Genomic DNA, 13,156 nt, shown 5'->3' on the forward strand with positions numbered 1-13,156 from the left:
GAAAAGAAAAAGATTGAGAATCTTGACTCATTACTTTCTCTTAACCCTTTAAAGTCCACCCTAGGTTTTATGGGAAATTTCAAAAAACCCTCTTAGTATGTGATAGTATATCAAAATACAAGATCAAATCATTCTTGTGCATTTTTTGAAATCTTGCAAAGCTTGGCAAATAATTGCATTCAATGAAGTATCCCGTACGGATGCCTTGGTCGAGCTCCGACGGACCACACTCATCCCGTACGGGACACTTCGACCATAACGGTAAACTTTTTCCCGATAATACCACTCTTTATATACTCACCTTTTTACCAATTTCCATGATGAATTTATTGTGTTTGACATTAATATGACTTGCTACTGTGTTTATTATGAATTTTTTTCTGTTTTTTTCCCTCTATTGATGTATAAAAGATACCCTGGGATAGTTGAATTCTTTATTTTACAAAAATAAAAAAATATACAAGTAATACTGGCAGTGAAATGTGTTAGTAATTATAATTTACAGCTTAGACTTACATAGGTTAGCATAAAAATAGACAATAACAAACTTACAAGACTTCCACAACATACAAACTTACACAAAATATATACAATATTTACAAAAGTTATGCCTTGTGGAAGAGTGCAAAACAGTTCCTTGCATCAGTCAGACACAGTGCCAGTTTACAGTCCTCACACACCCACCGGAACCTGTGGATGTGGCCCTTACAGGAACAAAACTTACAGGTCTGCCTAGCCTTGACATACAAAGGCATATGCAGTTTAGTGGCATCCTCACGTTCTGCAACGGCAGGCACAACAGCTCGCTGGCCCCTCTTCGGTGAAGGGACATCTCGCTGAGTAAGGGAAACCCTGGTGACTCTGGTGGGGTTGACCTTGTAAGCCCTCAGTGCCAAGGCGATGGAGAGGCGGAAGTCCTTGAGGGGCATAGGGTTGGACTGCAATGCCAAACAGTCCCTCTTGTACAGAAGCCAGGCATTACATATTATGAGGTCCACAATGTATGCAAAGAGCCTCATATAGTACCTCTTTGCTTTGAAGGGGGTCTTGTAGAGGTGGGTCAGCATGTCACTTTTGTCGATGCCACCCATTCGGCTGTTGTACTTGGTGATGACATTTGGACAGGGTACACCAACCTTCTTCTTCTCCTCCCTGTTATACCGTTGAATGTCAGCAACAGGCTCCACACGACATCAGTAGACAGCACAGTCACAATGTTGTTGTCCTTCCACCTAGCCACAAGGATCCCTTCAGAAGAGACGAAATCAAGTGTGCCCTGGCTACTGTCTTCTTAGACATATCCTTCACAGTCATCAGAGGTGGGAAGCCAACCCTATTTTCTCTTGCAGTGCCCACATACCGACACTGATACTGGGACCTCAGGTACTCAGCCAAGGATAAACTTGTGAAGTAATCGTTGGCATACACTGCAGTGGTCTTGGGGTTCTTGAGGGTCTTCACCAAGGCGACAACAAACTTGGAAGTGACTGGCATCTTCTCCTCCTCTTCAGACAGTGTGGTGTGGTGACTTGAAAATGTGGACTCTCCTTGGTACATGAGGATGTCATGTACAAATCCATCCACACTGGACCTGCAGAAGAGTTTGTAGCCCCACTTGTCTGGCTTCTTGGCTACATACTGGCGAAGGTTACCAGCTGTGGTCCCCTTTGTATGCAACCATGACCTCGTCAATAGACTGTACAGGAGTTTCAGCAACCTTCAGGAACTCCCTGGTGACCTTGCTGAAGATTGCACGGACCTTCAGGAACCTGTCCCTTGACCCTGCTGCCAAGTCGTTGTCGCTGAAGTGGAGGTTAGACTGGATTGCCTTGAAGCGGTTCCTGGACATGCAGTCAGCAATCTGTGGAACCCTAGTGTGGACAGCCCAGTAGTCAACTATACTGGGCAATGGAACGAGCCCCATGAAAATGATGGCACCCATGAACACCTTGAGTTCAGCCTCCGTGATGTTGAAGTTCCCCCCAACATCCTTCTGCCTGGAATACAGGTTTGTTTGATATACAATGTGTTCCGCCAGTTCATTTGTGAAGAACTGGAGGAAGTACTCCATTGGTGCCCTCAAATAACAAGGGCGTTCATGAACATAATCAGGCAGGGGCTGGTTACTGATGTCCTCTTTCTTCCACTGATGAGGCCGAGCTTTCTTGTTCCTGCTAGGGGCGGATGGTACATCAGCAGCACTATCTACACATCTGGCATTGGGTGTGGCACTGCAACAGGGACAGGACGGCCACCTGAAATAAGAAAAGAGTCACATTAGTAATACAGACAATAAATCATGATTGTGTTGTGTGTGTGGACAATGAGTGTGTTATTGTGTGTGTATGTGTGTGTGTATATGTGTGTGCATGTGTGTATGAGTGTGTGTATGTGTGTGTGTGTGTATGTGTGTGTGTAGGCACTGTGTATAGTGAATAGAATGATATGTAATCCATCAACAATGAAAAGTTTCAAAAACACATGAAGTTATGTGTATCTGTATGAGTGTGTGCATGTGTATGAGTGTGTTGGCTCTATGTATAATAACTAGAATGATATGTATAATAAATAGAATGATATGTAATCCATCAACAATGAAAAGTTTCAAAAACACATGAAGTTATGTGTATCTGTATGAGTGTGTGCATCTGTGTATGTATGAGTGTGTGCATCTGTGTATGTATGAGTGTGAGCATGTGTATGAGTGTGTGCATGTGTATGAGTGTGTGCATGTGTATGAGTGTGTTGGCACTGTGTAAAATAAATAGAGTGTTGGTACTGTGTAAAATAAATAGAATGATATGTATAAATGATATGTAATCCATCAACAATGAAAAATACATGATGTTGTTATGATACTAACCTCGTGAAGTAGTAGGCTGAAGAAATTCCGTCAGCCAGCTCGTCCTCATCAGGTTGGTATGTTGGGTCCTCACAGTCACTGTCTACCTCCACATCAACATCACTATCTTCGGCATCTTCTGGGGCTATCCATGCCGTGCGCACTTCCTCCCTGTGTTCCAAGGCAGCATTCCTTCGCCCATAAAACATATCACTCCTAATCTGCAAAAAAGGTAAAAGCAATTAGCTTCTGAAAAAATTTTTTGAGGCGTCGCGTGTTGCGCCATACTTTTACCGTTACGGACCGAAGTAGCCCGTGCGGGATATATACTTATTACGGCTATGATTTCAAATATTAAATATTATCACATCACCTTGAAAACACTTCAGCATGAAGACACATCATTCAACAACAACCTATGAAAAAACTGTGTACTTACCATGATTACAACGGGGTGTGGGGGATCCTTCGGAACAATTTTAGCGTGACTGCACCCTATCACGTCATTCAAGAGACTGGTGGCGATTCAAAAGCACACACGCCCCACCCCATGGACAGTGCTGTCTTCTGATTGGTTGATTTGAAGAGTTGGGAGGTGTGACAATAAGGTACCAGATAGTCAATTTCATACATGCATAAGCTTGTTGGCCATGAGTTCCCAAAAGTAGCCAATTTTAAGAGCCCGTACGGGACACTTGGTCGGTAAAGGGCAAGCGTTGTCATTATATTAATGGAAAAGGAAAACGATAGCGAATCTTGACTCTCATTTACTTTCTCTTAACTTATCTTGAAAAGGACAATATTTTTGAGTCAGACTTTTCAGTGCATCTTGATCAAAGAGAACGAGAACTAGTACGTTACAATATGGAGACAAAATGTAATCATTTTCTGACTGATGTTTATTTCTTTTTTCAATATACAGAAAAGCACTCTGGATTACAAAATCCAAGAGTATAAAGTAAACCGTATGGGAAAAGGAACTGATCTCCGACTGAATCAAGATAAGCTTTTGTTCATACAGATTCAAGGAAACCCTTGAATAGTTTTCTTTGTTTACGATAGACTGTGTCTCGGGGCACTGAATGTTGTTAACACGGTTATAATAAGATGAACTAATCTGTAGACAGAATAGAACTATATATGCAAAAATGACTGTTGACACTTCAGTAAGCTTATCTATTATTGGTATTCAGGAAGATGAAATTAAGATATTACGGAGTAAAAAACTATAAAATATATAAAGTTGTATATATTTCTCACAGAAAAACACGAGCATCGATAATAATATTTTATTTATAAGGGAAATGGAGAGAGAGAGAGAGAGTAGTGGATTGTCGATCATTCGTGATGGTAAAAAAAAAAAAAAAAAGCTGAAAGAATCATTATCGTGCTAAAATGTTACGGCACTGACTAGTTACCAGCCATGCATGACTACTTACAATAATTAATGCATTTATATCTTCATTTCTTTGTCTCTCTCTGTCTCTCTCCATATATATATATATATATATATATATATATATATATATATATATATATATATATATATATATATATATACATATATATATATATATATATATATATATATATATATATATATATATATATATATATATATATATATATATATATATTGTGTGTGTATGTATGTATATATATACCTACATTGCTTCCTTCTACAAAACTTCAGTACACAGAAATAAACAAAAAAAATATAACTACACCCTTTGCCCAGGATTGAGAGTTTAGTATGTTACATATCTATCTGTTTGTTTTTCTAACTCCATACCAATCTTTGTTGTGAAACTTTCCAGTGGAAATCTGTCTTAATCAGACAACTTCGTCCTGTGATCTTGTCGTCAGACTCCCGTGAGTTGTTTTGAATCTTGTCCCGAAAAGAGAATAAACCGTAATTCACTTTTAATGTTTGTCAATATGGATCTGCAGTATGTCTAGTTATTCTACAACCAAAGGGTGTCTGGTACTGAAGGGAACTGTATTAATGTGTTCAATAGTGGGTCATCTTTATATGCCTGATTTATTGACACTGGAAAAGCTTTTGATAACGTGAACCATAGGACATTAATAGAGGGACCGTTTGATCTTGAATTGCCGAAGAGTAAGACGGAGAAGATATGGTTACGAGCTTGGGTTCACTTCTGCTAATAGTATAGTGAAATATGCTGATGATATTGTTCTATTATCTCTAGCTCCATTTCTTAACTACTCAAGTTGACTATTTAGTAGCTGATTACTGGATGTGTTCCAACTAAGAGAAAACAAAATGTATGGTGATTAGTTCCTTAAAAAAAAAAAGTATCTCTAAGCATCCTTTCATATTGGAGGAACAACCCATTTAGTTTGTGCTGCCTCTTGAGTGCTCAGGATTTACAATACAGAATTGTTTTTAAAATACGGACGACAATTCGTGCAATGCAAATTTTACTTTGAAACAGTTTTTGGAGAGAATTTAATTTTTTTGACAGAGAAATGGTCAAGTTTCTGTTTTAATGAATGCACTTGAAAGATGTATGATGCTGAGTCGTGGATTGGTGAGAATAAATCTACTAGACACTTTAAACAGCTTGCAATCCCTTACAATTAAGCAATAAAAAACGGTCTAAAAGTCTCCACTCGTGACTTTAATCATGTCAAGAAGCAAGACAGCTCATTTGTGAATAGTTAATAAACCTGAAATTTCTATAGTTATCAGGTTTGTAAATACTTGTGTGATTTCATTAGGAAACACTAACGTTTTGTATAGTATTTTTTTTTTTTTAGAGATTTATATGATACTCCAAGGATTATATATGATACAGATTCACTACCTGAAAATGACAAAGATGCCATGACGACCAGAGCTGGATGTATACAGAATCATGAGTCTGAGGTGCGTGCCACCCGAGTTAGATTCTTATGCTTGCGTACATTCCATATATGCAGTATATCTGAACAACTTATAACAACTAAAGTTTTGTCTAAAATCTACTTCTTTTTTAAAAGTTAATGTGATTTTAAGCATCTTTTATGTAATTTTTGTTATTTTGAACCACATATGCTTTTTGGATATATTTTTATAATGAATAGCCTTAGGAGCGCGCATCATAAAGTTTTGGATTTGTGTTGGTGTACGTTATTTTATAATGCGAAAATTAGTCATTTCAATTTTGTCAGTCTAATATTATGTACCACTGATACGATGTCAGGCTTACTACTACTATCTATCTATCTATCTATCTATCTATCTATCTATCTATCTATCTGTCTATCTCTCTATCTATCTATTTATTTATCTATCTATCTATCTGTAATATTCAATGTTTGTATGGAAATACATTTAATCCAACAACTATACGCCTTTTATCATCACGGTTTAGGAAAAAATTAAATTCAGGTTCTTAGGGATATGAATAAAATCCTTACCGAAACAAATCTTTAGTTTGCAGAAACGGGGACAACATTCAGTCCAGTTAAACGGCTACAATGAAGCGCCGGATGCGAAATAATAATACCCTTAGCTTTAACAAAATGATTGAGAACACCTTCAAAAGAAGCGGAATACTTGTCAAAGTAGACAAGTGGTATTCTTACGTCACAGTGAAACAGCAGATGAAAAATCAGCAAAGCAACAACCATTTTTTCCGCTCTCTCTGAAAATAAAGATATCTTAGCATTACAGTATCCTTATGATATGTTCTGCCAAATAACGAAAAATTTGTTGTGCAGACATGAAAGAAATTATATAACATAAGAAATAAAAAGCAATTTTAAAGTTTGAATATGTTTTCTCATCGGAGATGTTGCTTTTAACCATTTTAGGTACGCGGATGACAGTCATTCTCGCTCCCACAGCGAAGTCACTTCGAAAACCTCTGCAAAACTGTGAATATGTTCTTTTCTTCTTGTCACAGCAAAATACAAGAATATTCAAGGATTTCACTTCAAAATGACTTCTTAGAATTTTAAAATTCATTCTAGTATTTGGGCCACATTGTTACAAGTAACAATAAAAGTAATGAGGATATTGAACAAGAACGACGGAAACCGTGTAGGAGGGAATATGTTTATAAGAAAATTTTATTTTTGTGGTGATGAAACTAAAGTTTAATGACTCAGAACTTTTTGTACGGCCATCTATTGTTCTTTGCTATGTTATAGCTACATACAGGAAACTTTAAAAAAACTAAGAGTTTGTCATAACGATATAATGGGTGGGTCCCTCGAAACGTTTTGCGACACACCGGGCTTACCCTACTGTATGTTATTCGATGTCCTGCAGTATATAGTTTAAAGTAGAGATTGGAGAAATCAAATGTTTTGATATAAGTAAAAGGTCGTGTTGCGTTTATATTATTCACATTGCATGATGAAGGGCACAGAATATTCCACTGATATGCTTAATTATTTCTTGATTTTTTATGTTTTATATCTGGAGTATGTGCCGTATGTCTATTATGTTGGTATAGAATAATATATTTTTTGTTGAGTTTGTTTACTGCTTGCTTTTTAGGTCTTGTCGTATGACCTTTTTTTATATAGACTTTTATGTATATTGGTAAGATGCACAGTGAGTGCCATTTCTGCTTAGGTTTTCATATTTTATCTTCCTACCTGTTAATTTGTTTCTTCAAAAATGAATAAAAATTGCAGCCTCTTGACACCACTTTATTTTTGAATAATGTACATGAATTTGCATTCAAAATAAATTATTATTATTATTATTATTATTATTATTATTATTATTATTATTATTATTATTATTATTATTATTATTATTATTAGCAATGGTATGTAAGTGCAACTCTCCAAAACGGACTTATCATTACAACATTTATGGTCAATTTACATGCCATGACTTCAAACTAATTTATGAAACAATATAGAGGTTTTAAGCATAAAAGTTTATTGTTAAAAGTCTATATCACTCGCCAAGGTTTTCAAAGATTCAGTCAATAACAATAAAAACCCACTGGGTTATGTTGACGATTCTAAAGTATCAACCCTTGGTAAAAGCCTTATAAGGATTTTTCCTGCTGAGATTGGCGCTAAATGTTTCATTTGGCACTCAATGTTTTAGCGACGGATCCCATAGACTTGATATTATTTTTTTAAAGAGCAGCTTAAAATTTCCTCATGATTTTGCTGTCACCAGTGTTTTTGTAGCCCTTGAAAATATTAAAAATTCAAGTCATTTCTGTAAACGGAAATACAAGGATCCAAAATGTAAAACAATGAGATGAATAACAAATAACATAACCGAATAATACTCCTAAGAAGGAGAAGAACTATTCCGAACAAGAAAACTTTATTAGCTCTCTGAATTAACTCCTTAATAAGTAAGACCATTTGGTAAACAGTAAACTTTAGTAACCCCGAGCAAACATAATCATAGTCTCATAAATGTGTTAATCTGTTTTACTTCATGTATATTTGATCTTGTTCTGCGTTCACCCTCAAATCTCAAAGGTCAAATAAAAATCTGAGTAATTTTACTTTACATAGCTAAATGAGTGTGTCCAGTTCATTATTATGCAAAGAAAATGTGGAAAAAATAAAACAGACCTCTACTGCGGATTCCTTGCATGAAAAAAAAACTAATTAGGCAATTATTTATTTGGATGAACAGAATAACGTTTACGAAGATTCTTGTCCCAAACATATTGCCGTGATCGTCTTTGTGAAGATGGAATCTAGACCTCTCCAGGTTCTAATCTTTCGATTTATATTTGTTGTAAAGACTTGAACACATTCACATACGTTCACATATCAATTAAGCATTTTTACTATATATAAAGCGCAAGTCATTCGTTCTTTTCTTGTATGGAATAATATATATATATATATATATATATATATATATATATATATATATATATATATATATATATATATATATATATATATGTATATACATATTTATATATATATATATATATATATATATAATTATATATATATATATATATATATATATATATATATATATATATATATATATATATATATATATATATATATATATATATATTATGAAAAAGAAAGAGCACAGTGAATGTTATTCTATAGTAAGACGAGTCCAAGAGAAGTACTCAGAAGGAAACAAGAACTTTACGTGTGTTTTGTGGATCTTGAAAAGCCGTATGACAGGTACCAAGAAGAGTAGTCTATTGGTGTTTGAGAAACAGAGAAGTTGGTAAGGTTAGTGAAGATGGTGTACGAGGGGGTAAGAACCAGTGTACAGACAAAATATGGGGAGACTGAGGCATTGCCTGTGTAGGTTCGCCTGTATCAGGGATCAGCTCTGAGTCCATTCTTGTTCCTCGTCATTACTGACACTTTGACACCAGAATTAAGGAACAACGAAGAACTGTGGGAACTGATGTTTGCTGATGATTGAACATTGGAAGGGCAGAGCTAATGATTAGTAGTAAAGAAGGACATGAAGAAGTAAAAATTCTAGTGGAAGATGGTACAGTGAAAAAACAGAACGATGATTTTAACTACTTGGGATCAGTAATAACAAAGGAGGGAGGTACTGAGAAAGCAGTGAGACAGAGAGTGAAGGAAGCACAGCGAAAATGGAAAGAAGTAACTGGAGTTGTTTTAAACAAGAAAATGCCATTAAGGCTCAAAATGAAGAGTTATAAGACAGTTATCAGGCCCGTACTATAATGTGGGGCAGAAACCTGGGCACTTAAGAGGAAAGAGGATGGACTACTGGAAAGAACCGAGATGAGGATGGTGAAATGGATTGCTGGAATATCACTACTGGAAAGGAGGCAGAGTCAAGATATAAGAAGAATGTGTGGTATATGTAATGTAAAGGAGAAGGCTAGGGAAGCTCGTCTGAGGTTGGCCATGTAATAAGAAGAGAGGAGGTGGAACCAATCAAGAGAGCTAAGAACATGCCAGTGATGGGGAGGAGGAGGAGGAGTGTGGGGCGTCAGCGGATAAGATGGATTGATGTAGTGGTGAGGGATATGGGTGAGGTGAGACTGGGGGAAGAAGATGCAAGGAATAGAAATAGATGGAGAATGCTGACTCGAGTGGCCAACCCTGTTATACATTGGGACTAATAAGGTTGAAAGAAGAAGAAGATACATATATATATATATATATATATATATATATATAAATAAATATATATATATATATATATATATATATATATATATATATATATATATATATATATATATATATATATATATATATATATATATATATATATATATATATATATATATATATTTATATATATATATATATATGTATATATATATATATATATATATATATATATATATATATATATATATATATATATTTATATATATACTTATATATGTATATATATATATATATATATATATATATATATATATATATATATATATATATATATATATATATATATTTATATGTATGCATGTATATGTGTGTATGTTTGTGTGTGCCTGTCTATATACCAGTGGGAAAAAAATAAGTTCCCGAAAGTGGCATAATAAAGGACGAAGCGGTTGTGACAAAAGAAGACAGCGTTTGGCTTCTCTCTCTCTCTCTCTCTCTCTCTCTCTCTCTCTCTCTCTCTCTCTCTCTCTCTCTCTCTCTCTCTCTCCATTTCCTCCTTTTTTCATCGGAGAGTACAGGATCATATTTTATCTCCATGGTTACAACAAATGCAATTGCAAATTTTCATGTGTATAAAAATGTGGGTGTACGAATACAAAGAAAAACCTTCTATTTATTTAGTATTTATATATTCACCTGAAAAGAAATATACATTCATGAAATGTAAAAAAAAAAAGATCCTGAATGAGGACAGACCCTTTTCAAAGTCATTTATTTGTAGAATACTTTTGTTTCCTCATGGACGAGCAGGCATTCATTTCAAAGTGTTGCGCTTTAAAATGTGCATGTTGATAAAAATCCATTGTACTTTTCACTTCAAACTTTTCTCCCACTGTGAATTCTAGCACATGTAATGTAGACTGTTCTATATATTTTAGTAAAGTATTTTTTTCTAATTAATTTTCCCACTGACGTTAGTTTACAGTTTTCCTCTTGCTTCGGTAATATCAAGGTACATTGCAAGAAAAACTTCTGGTGTTCTTTCTTAAGATAAAAATTTGTTGATATCAGCACACACGTGCAACGAAATAATTTGCAATTATAAGTATGAGGATCATACGTTGTGTCTATTCCGTGGGTCTTGGTTTACATCGTTCTAGGAATTGGAATCACAATAGTCCTTCTTTATAAGAGCTGACTTAATAATTCACGTCTCGCAAAGACCAACTATTCTGACCAACTGATTTTATTCAGTTTATGTCTGGAAGTTCACCATTTTCTGTGATTTTTCACTTCATGTAAAACGATTCATGAAACGCCAATAACATATTCAGCCAGGTTCTTTTGAACATACATACATGCATACACGCGTACAAACATACACACACACACACACACACACAAACATATATATATATATATATATATATATATATATATATATATATATATATATATATATATATATATATATATATATATATATATATATATATATATATGTGTGTGTGTGTGCAATGGGACGTGCTGAAATGCTATACAACAACAATACGTAAAATCTTCATATTACGATGTCTTCCAGATTTTTGTTTTTAAAAGTGAAAAAGTAAAGAAATACGTTCCCCACTAAGACTGGCATACAACATATTTCCTTTGGTACTGAAGCCTAGAGAATAAAATATGGGGGAACAATGAATCTATCCTTTGGCATAACCTTTTTTTCGTATAAATATTCCCTAATTTTGAAGGCTGAGTTACGTAGTTTTAGTTTCTTTTCTTTCATCATTTCTAATCCACTCCCCACTTTTCATATCTCGTAACACCTCAGATAATTCGTTTGCGGAATATTCTAGGAATGTTAATATGACTGCTTTAAATAACAATACCCAACCTCCAAATCAAATCTTAGAGAAAAGAAAATAAAATGCAATACTTCTGAATCTAAGAAGTAGAAAATAATACATTTAATAATCCTGATTACCGACTATTATCACAACTGAATCAAATTGGCCTTTGGTCCCTTTACAACTTGGAAAGGCAAATGACGAGACAGCCTGCTGTAGTCATGGGACAAAAAAGTGACCAATACCAACTCATGATTGTGGAACCATGCCAAGAAAGTTGATGTGAATATTTTGCAAAATTTATAAGGCATGAGGTTCTACAACAAAGCCTGGAAAACGTTTTACGGATTGACGAAATCTCAGCAGTTCGAAAACAAGAATCTTTCAGTACTTCCTTTTTACACTTGTTTTACTAATAGCCCGAGACAGGTCAAGCCACTGGGTATAAATGCTGTGTTTAAAACACTAGGGCCTATCAGAAACTTATTCATTAGAAATTCACCCCAGAAATGAAGCACGAATTTTATATGACTTCTAGGTCATCTGAGGCTTTTTGAGAGTACCCACAGGTATGTGAACATGCCGTGACAATTTTGCCCTTCCTTGAAGTTCTTCTTCTTCGTTTAACGTTCTTTAACCCATTTTTTATATGGGGTAAGCACGATGCCTTCTTTTGAAGGACTTTGATTTGTCGTTGGGGTAGACAGCAGCCTCGATCGGCTGCCCTGCCTGACATCGCTTAGACAGCGGTAGCGCATGTGTATATGTATCGTACCAAATCCCCAGCTCCCTTTCTCCCAGCAGCGAGGAGAGCTGAGGGTTAGGCCGAAAGTTCGAGACGTGTGAGGTGTCTGTTATGTTTTTAGAAGACGTTGGAGTGGTTTTGTTTGTGTGTGTATTAGTCTGTAACACCCATTTGCTTTTCAGCAAACCTATCCGTTTATTACATACATAATCCCTGGGTGTCTACATCATTTATTTAGGTGTCAAAACTCTGGAATCTTTGCCTCGGTTTCTTGGCCGAGAAAATCATATGCCCTCGGGCTACACTCGAGACGCCTCAATGGTCAACTTTAGCGGGTAGTAAAGTTGGCTACGACGCACTGTTTTGGTTACCAGTGAAAACCAGACAGTGACTCTTCCGTTTACTGCGGCTCATGATGGATGCGCCAAGGTAGAAAAGAATTAATACCATAGGTATTAGGTACTTGGGGGGGGTTATTTATGAAGGTGATATTCCCTCAGTTCTTGATGATATATTAGGAACAGAAGATGATGAAATTCAGGGCATTTCAGAATTAAGTAAAACCAGACTAATTGTCAAATCAAGCTCGATAGAGGAATATGAAGAAACGTGAAGAAATAAGTTTAAGAGACGACCTAAAAATCCGAGTTG

General features: G+C 35.4%; 1 pseudogene; it reads right to left on the reverse strand.

Annotated features, from left to right (window-relative positions):
* Positions 1-605: 605 nt before the first annotated feature.
* On the reverse strand, positions 606-3,546 carry LOC136835954 (piggyBac transposable element-derived protein 3-like; annotated as a pseudogene).
* Between the last annotated feature and the right edge of the window lie 9,610 nt (positions 3,547-13,156).

The sequence above is a fragment of the Macrobrachium rosenbergii genome, chromosome 55 (assembly GCF_040412425.1).
Source record: "Macrobrachium rosenbergii isolate ZJJX-2024 chromosome 55, ASM4041242v1, whole genome shotgun sequence".
NCBI classification, from domain to species: Eukaryota; Metazoa; Arthropoda; class Malacostraca; order Decapoda; family Palaemonidae; genus Macrobrachium; species Macrobrachium rosenbergii.